At 37.5% G+C, this 18,293-nt stretch overlaps 1 protein-coding gene and 1 pseudogene across 2 annotated transcripts in view; both read left to right on the plus strand.

Moving 5' to 3' along the window:
- The first annotated feature begins 3,196 nt into the window (after nt 1-3,196).
- LOC124966403 (mortality factor 4-like protein 1) lies at nt 3,197-4,219 on the plus strand (annotated as a pseudogene).
- Nucleotides 4,220-6,675: 2,456 nt separating this feature from the next.
- Nucleotides 6,676-18,293, plus strand: part of Zfp14 (ZFP14 zinc finger protein) — a 33,421-nt gene continuing 21,803 nt past the window's right edge. For both annotated transcript variants that reach the window (XM_047527556.1, XM_047527557.1), the window contains exon 1: nt 6,676-6,702. The gene's annotated coding sequence lies outside the window, so the exon portion shown is untranslated. The remainder of the gene's footprint in view (nt 6,703-18,293) is intronic.

Genomic DNA, 18,293 nt, shown 5'->3' on the forward strand with positions numbered 1-18,293 from the left:
GAGCCACATACATCACCATCTTTTTTTTTTTTTTTTTTTTTTTTTTTTTGAGATAGGGTCACACTGAGTTGCTTAGGGCCTCACTAAGTTGCTGAGGCTGGTCTCAAACTTGTGATCCTCCTGTCTCAGCCTCCTGAGCAGCTGGGGTTACAGGTGTGTGCTACTGTGCCTGGTAAAAAATTACTCTTGACTCTTCCTTCACACGTCACACAAAACAATTCCAGATGCATAAGTGATGAAATTCTAAAAAGTAAAACAAATTCTTTAGAAGAAAACAGAATATCTTTCTAGAACTGAGGTTGCAAAGATTTCTTAAACACCTAAAAACACACTAACCATAAAGAAAAAAGTGGTAAATTTTACCATATTGTTTAAGAATCTATTTTTATCAAAAGACACCACTAAGAATATGAAAGGACGAGACACAAGGTGGGAGAATGTTCATAATGTATTTGAATAATGATTCATCCAGAATATATAAAGAACCCCTATAGATCAGTAAATAACAGATAATCAATAGGAAATGGGGTAAAAAAATGCAAATATGTACTTCTAACAAAAAGGTGCTCAAATTTATCATTAAGGAAACAAAATTTAAAGCCATAATGAACTATCACTACACACCTAACAGACTCACCAATGAATAAATGTACAATCATACCTACTGTGTGTCACAGAATGCTCTAGCCTCTAGCAATACTGAATATTAAAGACAAAATCCTCAAGCCTGGCATGGTGACCCACACCTGTAATCCCAGTGACTCAGGAGGCTGAGGCAGGATAATTCCGAGTGTGAGGCCAGCTTCAGCAATTTAGCAAGGCCCAAGGAAACTTAGACCCTGTCTAAGAATCAAACAAACAAAAGACTCCCAATTTCTAGGACAATACAGGAAGTAAGTAGCCAGTGAGTACCTACCTAATTAAGAAAACTTCATATACTCAAGTGATACAATATTACTTTCAAGCAGACTATGTTAAATAAGAATGTCCATTGTAATTCCTACAGTAGTCCTTAACAAGATACATAGAAATATAGCTGATGAGCCAATACAAAAATTAAAATATAGGGCTGGGGTAGTAGAGCGCTTGTCTAGCGCATATGAGACCCTGGGTTCAATCCTCAGCACTGCATAAAAAAATAAATAAATAATATAAAGGTATTGTATCCATCTACAACAAAAAAATTTTAAAAATTAAAATGTGTTAGAAAAAAATTAATTAATCCCCTCAAAAAAGGCCAAAAAGGAGAAATAGTGAATTTAAAAATGGGACAAATAGAAATCAACAAAATAGCAAACATAAAGTCAAGCAAGTTAATAATCATGTAAATATTAATAGTCAAGAGATCGTCAAACTGGATTTTTTAAAACCAGTTTTTAGAACTTTATTTGATTTGTTTGTAATTATTATTTTTATGTGGTGCTGAGGATTGAACCCAGCACCTCACATGTGCTAGGCAAGCATTCTACCACTGAGTCACAGCCTCAGTTCATACTGGATTTTTTTTTTTTTAAAGTCACACTTAACCACATGCTGCCTACAAGAGATGCAGTTTATTTATTTTTAAAAATATTTTCTAGATGTTGATAGGCCTTTGTTTTATTCATTTATTTATGTATGGTGATGAAATCGAACTCAATGCCTCACACATGCTAGGCAAGTGCTCTCTACCACTGAGCCACAAACCCAGCCTCAAAGGATACTTTTTTTTGCGTTGCTGGGGATTGAACACAGGGCCTTGTGCTTGTGAGGCCAGCACTCTACCAACTGAGCTAGATACCCAGTCCAAAAGATACATTTTAAATGTAAAATTAAGGATTAAGTTCAAGGAAAAGAGATGGAATAAGATATGCCATCCAAACAGTAAGTACAATAAAACTAGACTGGTTGTAATAATATTAGATAAAATAGGTGTTACGGTACAAAAAGAATGTTTCCTGACAGAAGTGTCAATTCCTTAAGATGACACACAAACCTAAATGTATATATACCAAATAATAAAGATTCAAAATACCATGAAACAGGGCTGGGGTTGTGACTCAGTGTTAGAATGCTTGCCTAGCATGTGTGAGGTATGGGTTTGATCCCCAGCACTACATTTAAATTTTTTTTTTCTTTTAAAAAAAAAAAACAAAATACATGAAGCAAAAACTGACAAACTAAAGGGAGAAACAGAATTTCAAAACCCCAAATGGGGCCCAAGATGTAGATCTGGCTGTGCCTGAAGACACATCAGACATGAAGTTGAGTGGGGTACAGAATAAGGGATGGTATTCCAAGGTGGTGGAAGAAGGAGGAGGCCGGGAATCACTGATAAATGGCTCCCAAGCAGGACCCCAAGCCGAAATGCAGGAGGGTGAGTGAGTGCCATGCTTTCAGAGGCTTCTTTTTTTTTTTTTTTTTTTTTTTTTTTTTTTTTTTTTTTGAGCTGTAAATGGACAGCATGCCTTTATTTTATTTGTGTATTTTTATGTGGTGCTAGGATTGAACCCAGTGCCTCACACATGCTGGGCAAGTGCTCTGCCACTGAGTTACGGCCCCAGCTCATGGGCCTCTTCTTTATGAAGCAAAGTGTGTTAAGGTTGCCTGCCACAAAGGACAAACAAGTGAAATACTGTATACATTACTGATGGATATGGAAATGACAACCCCCAAAATAGTGACCTGGGAAGAGGGAGGGAGGAAGCAGGTAAAACACTGATAACATTGATCCTTTCCCAATACATCCTTTCCCAATGACAAGACTATCCCTGGGGAGGAAGAAAACATCACCCAGTGACAAGAAAATCCCTGGAAAAGGGAAGAACTGATCCTTTCCCAATAGATCCTTTCTCAGTGACAATACAATGGACCCTCCATTCTTGTCTTGTAAAAACACTGCCCAGTAAAAACAAATTTCAAATTCTCACAACCTGTTTCCTGAATACCCAAACTGATATGTTCTGTTAACGTCTTCAACGGTTAAGTCATCTCCCAGTATGTAACCTATCTAAAACTATACCTCCCCTGTAATTGGTGCCATTTTCTACCCAGAAAGTGTGCCCATTCAATGCCTGATTCCACTGCTGAATAAAAGGCATAGCTGATCCAGGAAGTCTGCTCCCATCCTGGTTATTTGTACTTTCATTATGGTGCTGAAACTGTTTTGGTTATTTTTGCTTATAATTTACAGTGGTTGGAGTAAAAATTGGGATGAATGGGTTCCAGAGAGCAGATTACTCAAGTACGAGGACACCAATCTTCAGAAACAGCAAAAACTCCGAAAAGCCAATCCGGGCAGTATGCAGAGGGGAAGATGAGAGGGTCTGCCCCTGGAAAGAAGACATCTGGTCTGCAATAGAAAAATGCTGAAGTGAAAACAAAAAAGAGCAAACAGGAAACAACTGGAAATGGAAATGGTGGCAGTACCAGTGAGATGCCTTGGCCTCCTTGGAAGAAAAGTGCCCGGGTAGATCCTACTGTTGAAAATGAAGAAACATTTACGAAGAGAGTTGAAGTTAGATTCCTGAAGAGCTAAAACCATGGCTTGTTGATGATTGGAACTCAATTACCAGATAAAAACAGCTCTTTCATCTTCCTGCAAAGAAGAATGTGGATTCTATTCTAGATATTATGCAAATTACAAGAAATCTCAAGGATACACAGATTATAAGTATGCTGTTAATGAATTGTGGCAGGAATAAAAGCATACTTCAGTGTACTGTTGGGCACCGAACTGCTCTACAAATTTGAGAGACGGCAGTATGCTGAAATTCCTGCAGATCATCCTGATGCACACATGTCCCGGGTGTATGGAGTGCCACATCTACTGAGATTATTTGTGGGAACTGGAGCAATCTTGGCCTATACACCTCTGGATGAGGAGCCTTGCTGTATTACTGAGTTATCTTCACGATTCCCTCAAGTATCTGACAAAGAAATCTGCAACTTTGTTCAGTGCTAGTGATTATGAAGTGGCCCCTCCTGAGTACCATGGGAAAGCCATGTGAGCAGGCACTCTTCACTCACTTGTGTTCGGATCCCTCTAAACAGATTTTTGTTCTTGGTCCTCTTGTACAAGAGATGTACTTTGAAGATGTTAGTGTATAACAGAATTGATGTTTGTTTTCAGTTTGAATTTTTTTTATATTTTTCATTGTAGATGAACACAATGCCTTTTTTTTTAAATTTTATGTGTTGTTGAGGATTGAACCCAGTGCCTCATATGTGCAAGACAAGTGCTCCACCACTGAGTCACAATCCCAGCCCTTCTGTGTGAAATTTAAACAGAGAAAATAAAAGGGTTTGTGGCTCTTTTTTTCTTTCCCATTTCAAGGTTGCTACTAGTATATTCAATGGTGGACAACAGAGAGACATGCTCTAGAGTGTTTACCTAGTTGACAAAGTAGCTTTTGGATGCTGATTGTTCTATTCCTTTGGCATTACACACTTTTATAATATGTGTTAATGCTATACAACAAAATGCTCTGATTCCTAGTGTCAAAGTTTCAATTCAGTGTACCTAACTGAACACACTCATCTGTTTGTGCTCTGTTTATTTTTTATTTTTTATTTTTTTAGTGGTGCTTAAAGAGCCCATCCTTCTCAAGTCATCCATGTTGTTCCTTAGGCATTATATCTTTGCTCAAATTGTTGAAGAATGGTGGCTTATTTCATGGTTTTTGTATTTGTGTCTTATGCATGTTTTAACATAATAGACAATGCATTACGTAGCTACAGTTTTCTGGAAATGTCAATCTTTTAGGAATTGTTTTTCGAATCTTTGATAAAGTCTTTAAAGTTCAAAAAAATTTTTTCAAGTCCTCATGACTCAGGACTTTATAGAACAATTAGAGAAAAATATGTAAAAATATAAGTGAAAATTACTAAACCATAATGACACATCAAAATTTGTGGAATAAAGTTAAAGTAGTACTTAAAAGAAAAGTTACAGATTTTGGAAGCTTAGGTTAAAAATAACCTTTTAAAGCAATTATACCTGTTTGCTAAGAAGTTAGAATAAATTACTGAAGTAGAATGAAAGGCTGAAGAGCAGAGATGACTTATATTCAAGTAGACACATACAAGTATACAACAGAGAAAACTAAAGTTTAGCTTCTTAAAAGGGTTGTAAAATGGGTAAAAATCCTAGCAAATTTAATGGAGAGACAGAAAAAATAGCCTAGCAAAGTGATAGGAACCTATAATCCCAGCTACTCAGGAGGATCCCTTGGGCCCAGAAGTTGGAGATCAGCCTGGGCAACATGGCATGACACTCTAAGAGAAGGAGGGGGGTGGGAATGAAAGAGAATAAATACACATGAATCCATGATATCTAGGGTGGAAGAGGGAACATCATTAATAATTTTTCAGACATCTGAAGGTCATTAAGAACACCATTATAATAAATTCAACAATAGAAATAAAAACAAATTTCTTGAGAATACAACTTACAAAAATGGACATAAAATGAACTCTAAAAGCCCGATATCTTTTAAGAAATTCAATTCTTAGCTGGGCATGGTGGCACACACCTGAAATCCCAGCTACTCAGGAGGTGAGGCCAGCCTGGGCAATTTAGTGAGATTGTTTCACTAAAAAAATTCAATCCCCAGTCCATAAAAAAAAAAAAAGAAAGAAAGAAAAGGCTCCTCAGAAAGGTGCGTGAAGAATTCAGTATGGAGTTTCAAAATGCCTCAAAACTTATTCAAAACAGAAAGGAAATATGGAGAAAATAAGTTCTTTTTATTTTTTTTAAGTTTTTTTTTACCCTTATTTTACCACTGAGCTCGACCCCTGCCCCTTTTAATTGTTTTTGTTTTGTTTTGATGGAGCGTTGCTTTCCTCACATAAATTTAATCACAAACATGTAAATAGTAATTTGTTTTGAATTTTAAAATATTTTCACAAAAATCTTAAGGAGCTCAGAAATTTCACTTGTCTCCTACTTCACATACATTTATTGTTCGCGAATCAAGGCTTAACAAGATCAGCCTGGACATTTTCACGTATCTTCTAAAACTTCATATTCTTAAGAAATAATTCTTCCATCTATTAACTAATTTATCAAAGAACTTAGGATGGGGAGGATGCCATCAAGGGCTCCCTGGAGGGTTCATCTGTTTCTTTCCAAAGGAACCCAGGCCAGGACAAGCTCAATGATTTGTCTGAGAAAGATCTCGCAACATATTCTTTCTAATGTTCACTTTCAAACCCCTTTATCAGGAAGACATATAATATATGTGCTTGATAGAACTTGAAAAATATTTTAGCAAAACCTTGTGTGTGTGTGTGTGTGTGTGTGTGTGTGTGTGTGTGTCCCTTGTGCATGCAAGGTAAGCACCCTACCGAGTTATAAACCCAGCCCTGTGGGTATTTTTATTGCGGTACATGAAATGTAGCCACACCCCGCTAGAGTATATATACCGAGTACACAGTACATATGTTAGGTGTCTGCGGGTAGCATGAGTTTTTACAACCCTGGTGAGACAACAACACAAGCTCGAGCTCGCGGAAAGCACCTTGTCTTTCCCCTAGTCCGCCAGCCTTTTCACCTTCCAGCCCCGGAGGTAGCGGCGCTCACCCCCAACCTACAGCTCCCGCGCTTGCGCACTCCACGCAGCCGGTCCGACTGGAACCAGTCCTTCCCCACGGCGGACTACATTTCCCACAAGCCCTCGCGCGGTTCCCTTCCGGCTTCCCTGCAGCTGTCGGCTGCGAGAGGTGAGTTGGTCGCGTGCACTGAGGAAATGGGCGCGGGGGCGGCGCGGGGGCGGCGCGGACTTCTGTGTGAGTCGGGTTGCAGTGACTCTGGAGTTTTGTGACGCTGACTGGGCACCGGGTGCCCTACTGCGCCCTCTGCCCTCCAGCTTCAGGGCTCACAGGCCCGGAATGGCTCCGAGATAGATAATATGAACCCCAGAGTGAAGGCCCCCAAACAAAAAGACGCAATCCCGAGAACAGCTGTACTTCTCAGAAGCACAGCTTTGACGGCGTTCCCTCCCAGGGAAGTCAGTGAACTCGGAGACAGATTCCAGTTTCCCCTTCGTGTACTCTGACCTTTCTCTTTGATCCTGGGAAGGGTCAGCTTTACCTCTTTATTTCCAGCGGGTTCTGTGTGTGGAAGATGGTGGGAGTAACAGTGGTAGCGGGGTTGTGTTCTCAGTCAGGGCTCCGAGGCTGGTTTCCAAGAAAGGCTCAGTGTTTGAATTCTCATCTCTTTTTTCCCCCCAATCCTGCTGAAAGCGGAGGGAATGGAGGAAGTTTTTGTTGAATGTATAAAAACACAATGTCAATATTAGTTTGTTTCCTGTTTCATTAAATGTCATTTTTAATTTTTTTCCGGGCATGGCATATTTTGCTTCCCTCTTCTGGGAAAAAGCAAAATCGGCACGAACCGAAAAGAGAAGCAGCAGCCTTGCCTTTATCAGAGTAGGAAAGAAGAGATAGCTAAAGCCAACTGCAAAATTAATAGAAAACATTATTTCCCCTTAGGTCAGGCTGCAGTTTTAAATGCCAAAACGACTCCCTTTTTGAAAGATGATGACTTTCTTACCAACGATGCTCCAACTTGCTGTGCTTTTTTTTTTTGGGGGGGGGGCAGACAAGTTTATATAGGTTGGTAGATACACATTCAAGGGAGAATGGGAGAATGCAGGCTGGGAGTTGCTTTGCTATTTTTATTTTATTACAGGAAATACTCATTCTAGCCACTCTCATGATAACACTCAAGCTAGCACTAAATCTCCCAAGTAATCGCTGTCCTAATCTCACTTTAGAAACAGCAGCCATTCTAGATCCTCACTGCCCTTAGATCCTCTTCAGAATCCTTTAACTGAGCTCTGCGGTAGTGTATTGTTTTCCATGCCTGAAGCTTTGAGTGCTATCCCCAGCGTCAGAAAACATAACAAAACAACTGTCAAAACACCTTAGATAATGCTTGATACATAGTAAGTGTTCAGTTAACTGTTACTCTTATGTTGTAATTCTCTATTTTTCCTCATCACTCAGATCCAAAAATTATGAGTATTTTGCTTTTATACATTCATATTTTCTCCTTTTGTAAATTATTGATAATCTAAAATTACCTGTAAAGGTGAGGCTTTGCAATTTATTAATTAGCATAATAAGAAAGAGCAAGGATAAGAGGCCGAAAAGGCCCAAAAAGAGTTTCTTTAGTAATGGGGAAAAGGGTATGCAATATTCTCTATCTTAAAAGATATAGCTGACTTTCATTAAATGCTTATTTGCTATTTTAAGTGCTTTATATGTTGTGCACTATTTAGTCCTCATAACACCCTTTGAGGTAGAAACTTGTGTGGTGCAGCCTGTAATCACTGTGGCTCAGGAGGCTGAGGCAGGAGGATCGCAAGTTCAAAGCCAGCCTCAGCAACTTAACTAGACCCTGTCTCAAAATAAAAACTAGAAAAGGGCTGGGGATGTGACTCAGTAGTTAAGCAGCCCTGGATTCAATCCCTGGTACAAAACAAACGAATGAACAAACAAAAAAAACCTAATGGTGATAATTTTACTATTTTATTTAGGAGGAAACTGAGACATTGAAAAGTAACAGCTCACACAGTTAATAACTATTAGAGCTGAGATTTTTATCCTGGAAGTCTGACAGCAAAGCATGTTAGTAATCATAACAGTATACCATATATCATCATTATGTATACTTTAAAAAAATCCTTCCTGCTTTAGTAATCCATCACCACATGGAGAAGAAATACCAGTTTTTTTAAAAAATATTTTTTGTTGTAGATGGACATGATATCTTTATTTTATTCATTTTTATTTGGTGCTGAGGATTGAACCCAGTGCCTTACACATTCTAGGCGAGTGTTCTGCCACTGAGTTATAGCCCCAGCCCTGAAATACCAGTTTTGGTGATTAAAAATATACTATCCAGTTATGTTCAGATTATACTGAAGCTAGGATGTGGAAGTCAGTTTATTTCATACAGTATGATATATGTCTTAGAATTCTTATTTGTTTAATCGCTTTTGGAGAAAGGGTCTGACTGTGTTGCCCAGGCTGGTCTCCAAGTCCTAGGCTCAAATGATCCTCCCACCTCATCCTCCTAACTGGTTGGGACTGTAGGTGCCTGCTGAGGCCAGCTTACAATTTTTATTTTGATGATGTTAAAAACATGTAGGACAAGAAGCTTCAGCAGATGTTGTAAAATTTCATAGGCACTCCAAAAGGAGTGTTTCAGAAGCAAAATAAGCCCTTTTGTCAGAAAGATGAGAAAGGAGGCAGCCTGATGTTATGTTGTACAATAGAGCTCTTGAAATTATTCCTTCTTGGAATTTGTATCCTTTCACCACAGCCCCCAGCCTCTGGTAAACACAGTTCTCTACTTCTGTGAGGTCAACATTTAGGTTCCACTTATGAGTAAGATGGGGTAGTATTGACTTTCTTTGGTTGGCTTATTTCATACAACATAATGTCTTCCAGCGTTATCTGTATTATCACAAATGACAGGATTTTTTTTCTTTTCCTAATACTGAGCATTAAACCCAGGGGTACTCCACCACTGAATAACATCCCCAACCTTTTTATTTTTTTATTTTGAGACAGGGTCTCACTAATTTTCTGAGTCTGGACTCAAAATTTCAGTCCTCCTGCCTCAGCCTCCCAAGTAGCTGGGATTACAGGTGTGTGTCACCACACTTGGCAAGATTTCCTCTTTATGGCTGAATATTATTCCACTGTGTATATATACCACATTTAAAAATCATCTGTTGATGGACATCTCGGTTGATTCCATATCTTGACTTTTGTGCAAATGCTATAATAAACATGGGAGTGTGGCTATTGCTTCAACATGTCAATTTCTTTTCACTATATACCTAGTAGTATGATTACTGGTATTCTGTTATTAACTTCTAGTGATATCCCCATACGGCTTTCCATAATGGGTGTTCCAGTTCATTTTGCCACCAATAGTATGAGGGTTCTTTTTTTTCCACATCCTTTCCAATACTTCTTATCTATTATCTTTTTTGTGGGGCAATAATCTTGTGGTTTTAATTTGTATTTCCCTGATGATTAGTGATGTTAAACATTTTTTCCATATATTTGTTTGGCCATTTATGTATTTTCTTTTGAGAAATGTCTATTCAGTCCTTTGCTCTTTTTAAAATTTAATTATATGTTTTCTTGCTTTTGAGTTGTTGAGATCCTAGTATATATTGGATATTAACACCTCATTGGATATACAGTTTGCAAATATTTTCTCCCATTCTGTAGGTTATCTCTTGACTCTATTGAGTGTTTCCGCAGAAGTCTTAGTTGGGTATAATCCAATTTGTCTAGTTTTGCCTATGTTGACTGTGCTTTTGGGATTTAAAAAAAATTATTGCTCAGATTGTTGTGGAGCTTTTCCTCTGTTTTGTTCTATCATTTTTCTAGTTTTTGGATTTAAATTTAAGTGTTAAATGATACATTTATATATGTATTTTAGTTGTAGGTGGACCCAATACCTTTATTTTATTTTTATGTGATGCTGAGGATAGAACCCAGGGCCTTACACATGCCAGGCAAGCGCTGTACCACTGAGCCACAACCCCAGCCCCTTAAATGCATTTTTTAGTTGATTTTTGTATATGGTATGAGATAAGGGTTCAGTTTCATTATTCTGCATGCAAACATCCAGTTTTCCCAACAGCATTTATTGAAGAGACTGTCCTGTCCCCAATTGTGTGTTCCTGGCACTTTTATAAAAAAATAAATTGACTGTAAGTGTGTGGGATTATTTCTAGCTTTTTAAAAATACAAAATATATGCATTTCTTAATCTTTATTTTATTTATTTATATGCAGTGCTGAGAATTGAACACAGAGCTTCACATGTGCTAGACATGCGATATACCTCTGAACCACAATTCCAGCCCTGTTTCTAGGCTTTCTATCCTTTTCCATTGTTCAGTGGTTCTGTTTTATGTCAGTGCTGTGCTGCTTTTGTTTATAGCTATGCAATATATTTTAAAGTCAGGTTAGGTGATATTTCTAGCTTTGTTCTTTTTGCTCAAGATTGTTGTATTTTTTCAAGATCTTTGTAGTTTCACATCAATTTTAAGATTTTGTTTGCTATTTCAGTGAAGAATGTCATTTGTGTATTAGATCAGTTTAGGTAGTGTGGACATTTAAACAATTTAACTTCATTCAGACATAAACACAGGATGTCTTTCCATTTATTTTCATCTTCCATTTCTTTCATCAGTATTTCTGTTTTCCAGTGTAGAGATTTTTCACCTCCTTGGTTACATTTATTCCTACATGCTACAGTTTGGATCTGGAATGTCCTCCAAAAGCCCCTGTGCCTTGGTCCTCAACCTAAGGCACTATTAGAAGTGGTGGAGCGTTTAAAATATGGGGCCAACTAGAAGGAAGTGAGGTCTTTGGGGATAAGGACCTTGGCATCTCCCTGTTTATCTTTTTGCTTTCTGGTTGCAATGAGGTGAACACCTTTGCTTTATCATGTACTCTTGCCATGACGTACTGGCTTGCCACAGGCCCAAAGGCAACAGAACCAAGTGACCATGGACTGAAACCTCTGAAACTGTTTCCTTCTTTAAGTTGATGACCTCAGGTTTTGTTATAGTAATGAAAAGCTAACTAACGCACTAAGTATATTATTTTCTTTCTTTTAGTTATTGTAAATGGGATTGTTTTCTTGAATTCTTTTTACATGGTTTGTTATTATTGTATAGGAGTGCTACTAATTTTTATATATTGGTCTTATATCCTGCAACTTAATTTGCATATTAATTCTAACAGTTTGTTGGTAGAGTCTTTAGTTTTCTATATGTAAAATCATGTCTGCAACCAGGGACAATTTAACTCCTTTCCTTCTGTTTTAGTCAACTTTTTCCAATGCTGTAACTGAAAGACCTGTCACGAACAATGTTAGAGAAGTTTATTTAGGGCTCAGTTTTAGAGGTCTCAATTTGTAGATGACCAACTCCATTGCTCTGAACCAAAGATGAGGCAGAAAATCATGGCAGAAGGCTGTAGGGAAGGAAAGTAGCTAAGGACATGTCAATCAAGAAGTAGAGAGAAGCTGGCTGCATGCAAAGCCAGCCTCAGCAAAAGCAAGGTGCTGAGCATCACACTGAGACCCTGTCTCTAAAAAAAATACAAAATAGGGCTGGGGATGCTCAGTGGTTGAGTGCCCTGAGTTCAGTCTCCAGTGTCCCCCCAAAAAAGTGAAGCCTCCCAAAAAGTGAAGCCAAGAGAGCCAGGTGTGGGGAACATGCCCGTAATCCCAGCAGCTCAAGAGGCTGAGGCAAGAGGATTGTAAATTCAAAGCCAGCTTCAGCAGCTTGGCGAGGACCTGAGCAACTTAGTGAGACCCTGTCTCAAAAAAAAAAAAAAGGCCCAGGGATGTGGCTCAGTGGTTGTGACTCAGTGGTTAAGGTTCAATCCTTTGTACAAAAAAAAGAAACAGAAAAAGAGAGTTCTCACCAGAGACAAAATATACCCCAAAGACATGTCCCCAGTGACCCACTTCCTCCACCCATACCCTACCTCCCTACAGTTACCACCCAGTTAATCCCTATCAGTGGATTAATCCACTCATTAGGTTACAACTCTCATAATCTGATTGTTTCACCTCTGAAAGTTCTTATATCATCTCTCATATGAACTCTTGGGGGACACCTCATATCTAAATCATAACCCTTTCCAATTTGGATGCTTTTTATTTCTTCTCTTGCTTGATAGCTCTGTCTAGAACTGCCAGTATTATGTTAAATAGAAGTGGCAAGAATGGGTATCCTTGTCTTATTCCAGATCTTAAAGGAAAAGCTTTCAAATTTTCCCAAGTCTGATGTTAACTGTGGGGTTGTCATATATTGCCTTTATTGTGTTGTGTTGAGGTGTATTCCTTCTGTGCCTAATTTGTTGAGAGTTTTTATTTTGTAAAGATGTTGAATTTTGTCAAATGCTTTTTTCTGTATCTGTTAAAATGATCATATGGTGTTTGTCCTTCATTCTGTCAATGTGATATGTCACATTTAGTGGTTTATGTATGTTGAAGCATGTTTCCATTCCAGGGATGAATCCCCAACTAATCAAGGTGAATACTCTTCTTAATGTGCTGTTGAATTTGGTTTGCAAGTATTTTGTTGAGGATTTTTGCATCAGTTGAGGAATTTTTCAGATATCAACCTGCTTTTTGTTTTTGTAGTGTTTTTATCTGATTTTGGTATCAAGGTGATGCTGGGTTCATAAAATAAATTTGAAACTATCCACTCTTAACTCTTTGGAAGAGTTTGAGAGGAATTGATATTAATTCTTTAAATGTTTGATTGAATTCAGCATTGTGTCCATCAGGTCTTGGACTTTTCTTTGATAATGGGAGTCTTTTTTTTTTTTTTTTTAACTGATTCACCATTTGTTTTTGGTCTGTTCAGAGTCTCTGTTTCTTCATAATGCTATCATGGCAGGTTGCATGTATCAAGGATTAATCAGTTTCTTCTAGGTCATACAATTTGTTATTCGTTTTTTTTGTTTGTTTTGGGTTTGATTTGCTGCTGCCGTCATTGTCATCTTTGTTTTTGCAGTGGTCCTATCTATGTTGTCAAGGCTGCTCTCAAATTGCTGAGCTCTATTAATTCTCTCCATGGTGGTGCACACCTGTAATTTCAGTGGCTTGGGAGGCTGAGGCAGGAGGATTTTGAGTTCAAAGCCATTCTCAGTAACTTAGTGAAGCCTGAAGCAACTCAGTGAGACTCTGTCTCTAAATAAAATACAAAAATACATAAAAGGACTGGGAATGTGACTCAGTGGTTAAGGGCCCCTGGGTTCAATCCCCGGTACCAAAAAAAAGTAAACTGGTCTTATAAGGCGTAGCTCATGATATAGTCTCACGATCTTTTGTATTTTTGTTATATTGGTTGTAATGTTTCTTTCTTTATTCTGATTTTGAGTCGTCTTTCTTTTTTTTTTTATTAATCTAGCTAAAACTTTGTTGATTTTATCTTCTTTTTAAAAAAACTCTTATTTTTGTTATTTTTTTCTAGTCATAACTTCATTTTTGTCTGCTTTGGTCTTTATTTCTTTCCATCTAATAATATGGGATTTAATTTGTACTTATTTTTCTAATTTCTTGATGTGTAGGTTGAGATTTTTCTTATTTTTTGATGTAGGCATTTACTTCTGTAAACTCTCCTATTAGAATTGTTTTTGCTTTATCTTATACATTTTGGTATATTGTCTCAGAAATTTAAAAATTTTTTAAATTTCCTTAATGACCTGTTGATTGTTCAGAAGCATGTTGTTTAATTTCCATGTGTTTGTAAATTTTCTGAAATTCCTCCTTTTATTGACTTTTAATTTTTATTATTTTTATAAAAAAGATATTTGAGAAAGGGATTGGGGAAGGAAGGGGAGAGGGATGAGGGCAGTACTGGGACTTGAAATAGAAAAGACTGTTATAAGCATTTATGAATATGCCAAGTGAATCCCGCTATTATATATAACTATAATGCACTAAAAATTAAAATATAAATTAATTTTAATTATGACATTAGATAGTGATAATGATTCCTCAGCTTTTTATTTTATTTATTTACTTATTTTTATATCAGGGATTGAACCCAGGGGCACTTTACCACATATCCAGTCCCCTGCTCCCCACCTTTTTTTTTTTGTTGTTTGAGACAGGGTCTCACTAGTTGCTTAGGGCCTCACTAAGTTGCTGAGGCTGGCTTTGAACTTGTGATCCTCCTGCCTCAGCCTCCCAAACCACTGGGATTATAAGTGTGTGCCACCACACTGCTAGTTGCTCAGCTTGGAATATAAGCAAAACACTGACTTCTGTTTTTTAAAAATGATACACAAGATTTCACTCTTCTTAAGTGGTTTAAGACTAGTTTTGTGGCCTGACATATAATCTATCCCAGAGAATGTCCCATGTGTAGTTGAGAAGAATGTGTACTCTAGCTGTTGGATGGAGTGTTCTATATATGCCTGTTAGGCCCATTTGATCTAGAATGTGTTCAAAGTTTCCTTATTGATTTTCTTCCTGTCCATTCCTAAGAATGGGATGTTAAAGTCTTCCACTACTGTATTGCAATCCGTCTGTCCCTTCAGGTCTGTCAATGTTTGCTTTATAAATTTAGATACTCTGATGTTGGTTGTATATATGTTTATAATTGTTATATCCTCTTGCTAAATTAACTCCTTTATCACTGTATGGTGACATTCTCTGTCTCTTTTTGCCATTTTTTAAAGTCTATTTTATTCCTGCTCTCTTTTGTGTTCCATTTGCATGAAGTATCTTTTTCCATGCCTTTTTTTTCAGTTTATGAGGGTCCTTGCAAGTAAAGTGAATCTCTTGTAGGCAGTATATAGTTGCATTTTGTTTTTTAATAACTTCAACCATGGTATGTCTTTTGATTTTCCTCTTTTGCTAGCTTCATTTGTATGATTAAATTGTTTTTCTCTAGTGGTATGTTTTGAGTCCTTGTTTTTTTATATTTCAAATATCTACTCTAGGTTCTTGTTTTGTGATTACCATGAAAGTTATTTTAAAAAATCTTATAGCAGGTTATTTTAAGCTGATAACAACTTAATTTTAATCACAAATTCCAAAACTCTTCACTTTTACTCTGATTCCCCCATTTTGAAATTTTGATATTATAATTTAATATTTTTATTTCAAATCCCTTAGAATTATTGTAGCTCTTATTATTTTAATATCTTTGTCTTTTAAGCTTCATGCTAAAGATATGGTTTACATACCACCATTAAAGTATGGAGTATTCTGAGTTTGACTATATCTTTTTTACCAGTGAATTTTACAGTTTCAGATGTAATAAATTCCCTCAGGTTTTTTTCAGTACTGGGGATTGAATCCAGAGGGGTTTAACCACCAAACCACATCTCCAGCCATTTTTATATTTTATTTGGAGCCAGAGTCTCATTAAGTTGCTTGGGACCTTACTAAGTTGCTGAGGCTGACTTTAAACTCATGATCGATCCTCCTGCCTCAGTGTCCTGAACTGCTGGGATTACAGGCATGTGACATGGTGCCCAGCTTTCCCTCAGCTTTTGTTTGTCTGGATAAGTCTTTATCTTACCCTCATTTCTGAGGGACACCTATGGTGAACATAGTATTTTTGTTTTTTGTTTTTTTTCCTTCAGCACTTTGAATATGTTATCCTACTGTCTCCTGACTTGTAAGGTTTTGCTGAGAAGTCTGCTACTAGCCTTATTGGAACTCCCTTATGTATTATTTGCTTCTTTTCTCTTGCTGCTTTCAGAATCCTCTCTTTGTCTTTGATTTTTGACAGTTTGATTATAATGTCTTATGGTAGTCTTGTCTGGATTGAATTTGATTGGTTAATTTTGACCTTCTTGTCCTAGTGTATTTACATTTTTCTGCAGATTTGTAAAGTTTTTCTGCTATTATTTCCTTTCCTTTTCTTTCTTTTCTTTTTCTTTCTTCCTTCCTCCCTCCCTCCCTTCCTTCCTTCCTTCCTTCCATCCTTCCTTCCTTCCTGGTTTGGGGTACTGGGCATTGAACCTAGGGCCTCACACATTATAATCATACTCTCTCACTGACCTATGCCCCCCCCAATCTTATTACTTTTTTCAAATAATCTTTCTACTTCTTTATCTTCTCCTTTAATTTCTTTCTTTTTTTTTTTTTTTTTTCTTTTTGGTACTGGGAATTGAACTCAGAGATTCAACCACTGAGTCACATCCCCAGCCCTATTTTGAATTAAGCATCTCACTGAGTTGCTTAGTGCCTTGCTTTTGCTGAGTTGGCTTTGAACTTGTGATTCTCTTGCCTCAACCTCCTGAACTGCTGCAATTACAGGCATACCCCATTGAACCCAGATTCCTTTAATTTCTTTGACCAAAACACTTACTCTTTTGCTGTTACCTTATAAACCCTGTAAACTTTCTTCATTCCTTTTCATTTTTCTTCTTTCTCCTGTAATTAAATATTTTCAAATAACCTATCTTTGATGTCACAGATTCTTTCTTCTGCTTGATTAATTCTGAGGTTGGTGCTCTTTTGTTGTATATTTTATTTCCTTCATTCTATTTTTCAGTTCCAGGATTTCTTCTTCTTTTTAGTCATTTCAAACTATATTAAATTTCTCCTTTTGGTCACTTATGTTTTCCGTATTGTTCCTTGGTTTCCTTTGTTGAATTGTTTCTTTTTATTTTTTTGAAGTTTGCTGTGCTTCCTTTAAAGTTATTTTGAATTCTTTGTTAGGCATCACATCTGTGTCTATTTCTTTAGGGTCAGTCATTGGTCCTTTATTTTGACAATTGATGATGTCTTGTTTCCTTGGTTGTTCTTGATTCTCGTTTGCCTGTGTCAGTGTCTGCATTTGAAGAAGTAGGTACTCATTCTAGTCTTGAGAGATTGCCTTGTCTTGGTAAGCCCTTCAGTAGTTGGCCCTTCTGGAGATTGGGGTGTTTAGTGTGATGTCAGCCTGCAGCTACTACAGTGGGCATAGAGCTTGGGGGTGCCAGAAGCCTGGAGCTTCTGTGCCTGGCCAGTGTTTACTATTCTTGTAGTGGCATTGCCCACACCTGAAGCTTAGGGCTACTAGTACTAGCACTATGCCAGAGTTCACTAGAAGCCTGGAGCCTTCTGTGTCTGTCATGGCACTGTGACTTTCTAAAAGTGAGTGGCCACTGAGTCCTGCTTGCTGCTGAGGGGTGTGCAGAGCCTGGGCCCATGGACGTTGGACTGGTGGTGGTACAGGCTGCAGATCAAGTCCACCAGGCAAACCTGAAACCATAGCTGGTTTTATCGTAGTTGGATACCAAGGCAAAGTTCTGTGCTTATTTCCTTTTCTTTCCCCCAAGTGGATAATATCTCTGTCTGTGCTGTGCTGCTTGGGGTTGGGGAAGGGAAACACAAGTTATGTAACACTATCCTTGCTACCCTCTTCAATTTGTCTTTTCTTAATATTGTGTTGTAAAAGTCTTTTTATTTGTAGATTTGTGTTCAAATAGATGTTTCTGTAGATTGCTGGAGAGACATAATGTGCTATCTTGTGAACTGTAGTTTTGTGGGGTTTTTTTCTTTTTCTTTTTTTTTTTTCTTTTTTTTTTTTAGTGAACTGTTCATGCTTAGATTTCTCTGAGTGAAGTAGAAATCCTAGGCATCAGAACCCAAAACCAAAGTTGAAAGAGAACTGGCTTTTTAGTTAGAGAATGCAAGGATCACATTTCTTCTCCTATCCAGTTTGGATACTTAAACAGAGGGGTTGTAAAGGATGTCATGTTATGAGATGTCCTGATTGGGAAACTGGAGTGATGAGTTGTCCTTCCTAGACA

Source organism: Sciurus carolinensis, chromosome 16 (genome assembly GCF_902686445.1).
Source record: "Sciurus carolinensis chromosome 16, mSciCar1.2, whole genome shotgun sequence".
Taxonomy (NCBI): domain Eukaryota; kingdom Metazoa; phylum Chordata; class Mammalia; order Rodentia; family Sciuridae; genus Sciurus; species Sciurus carolinensis.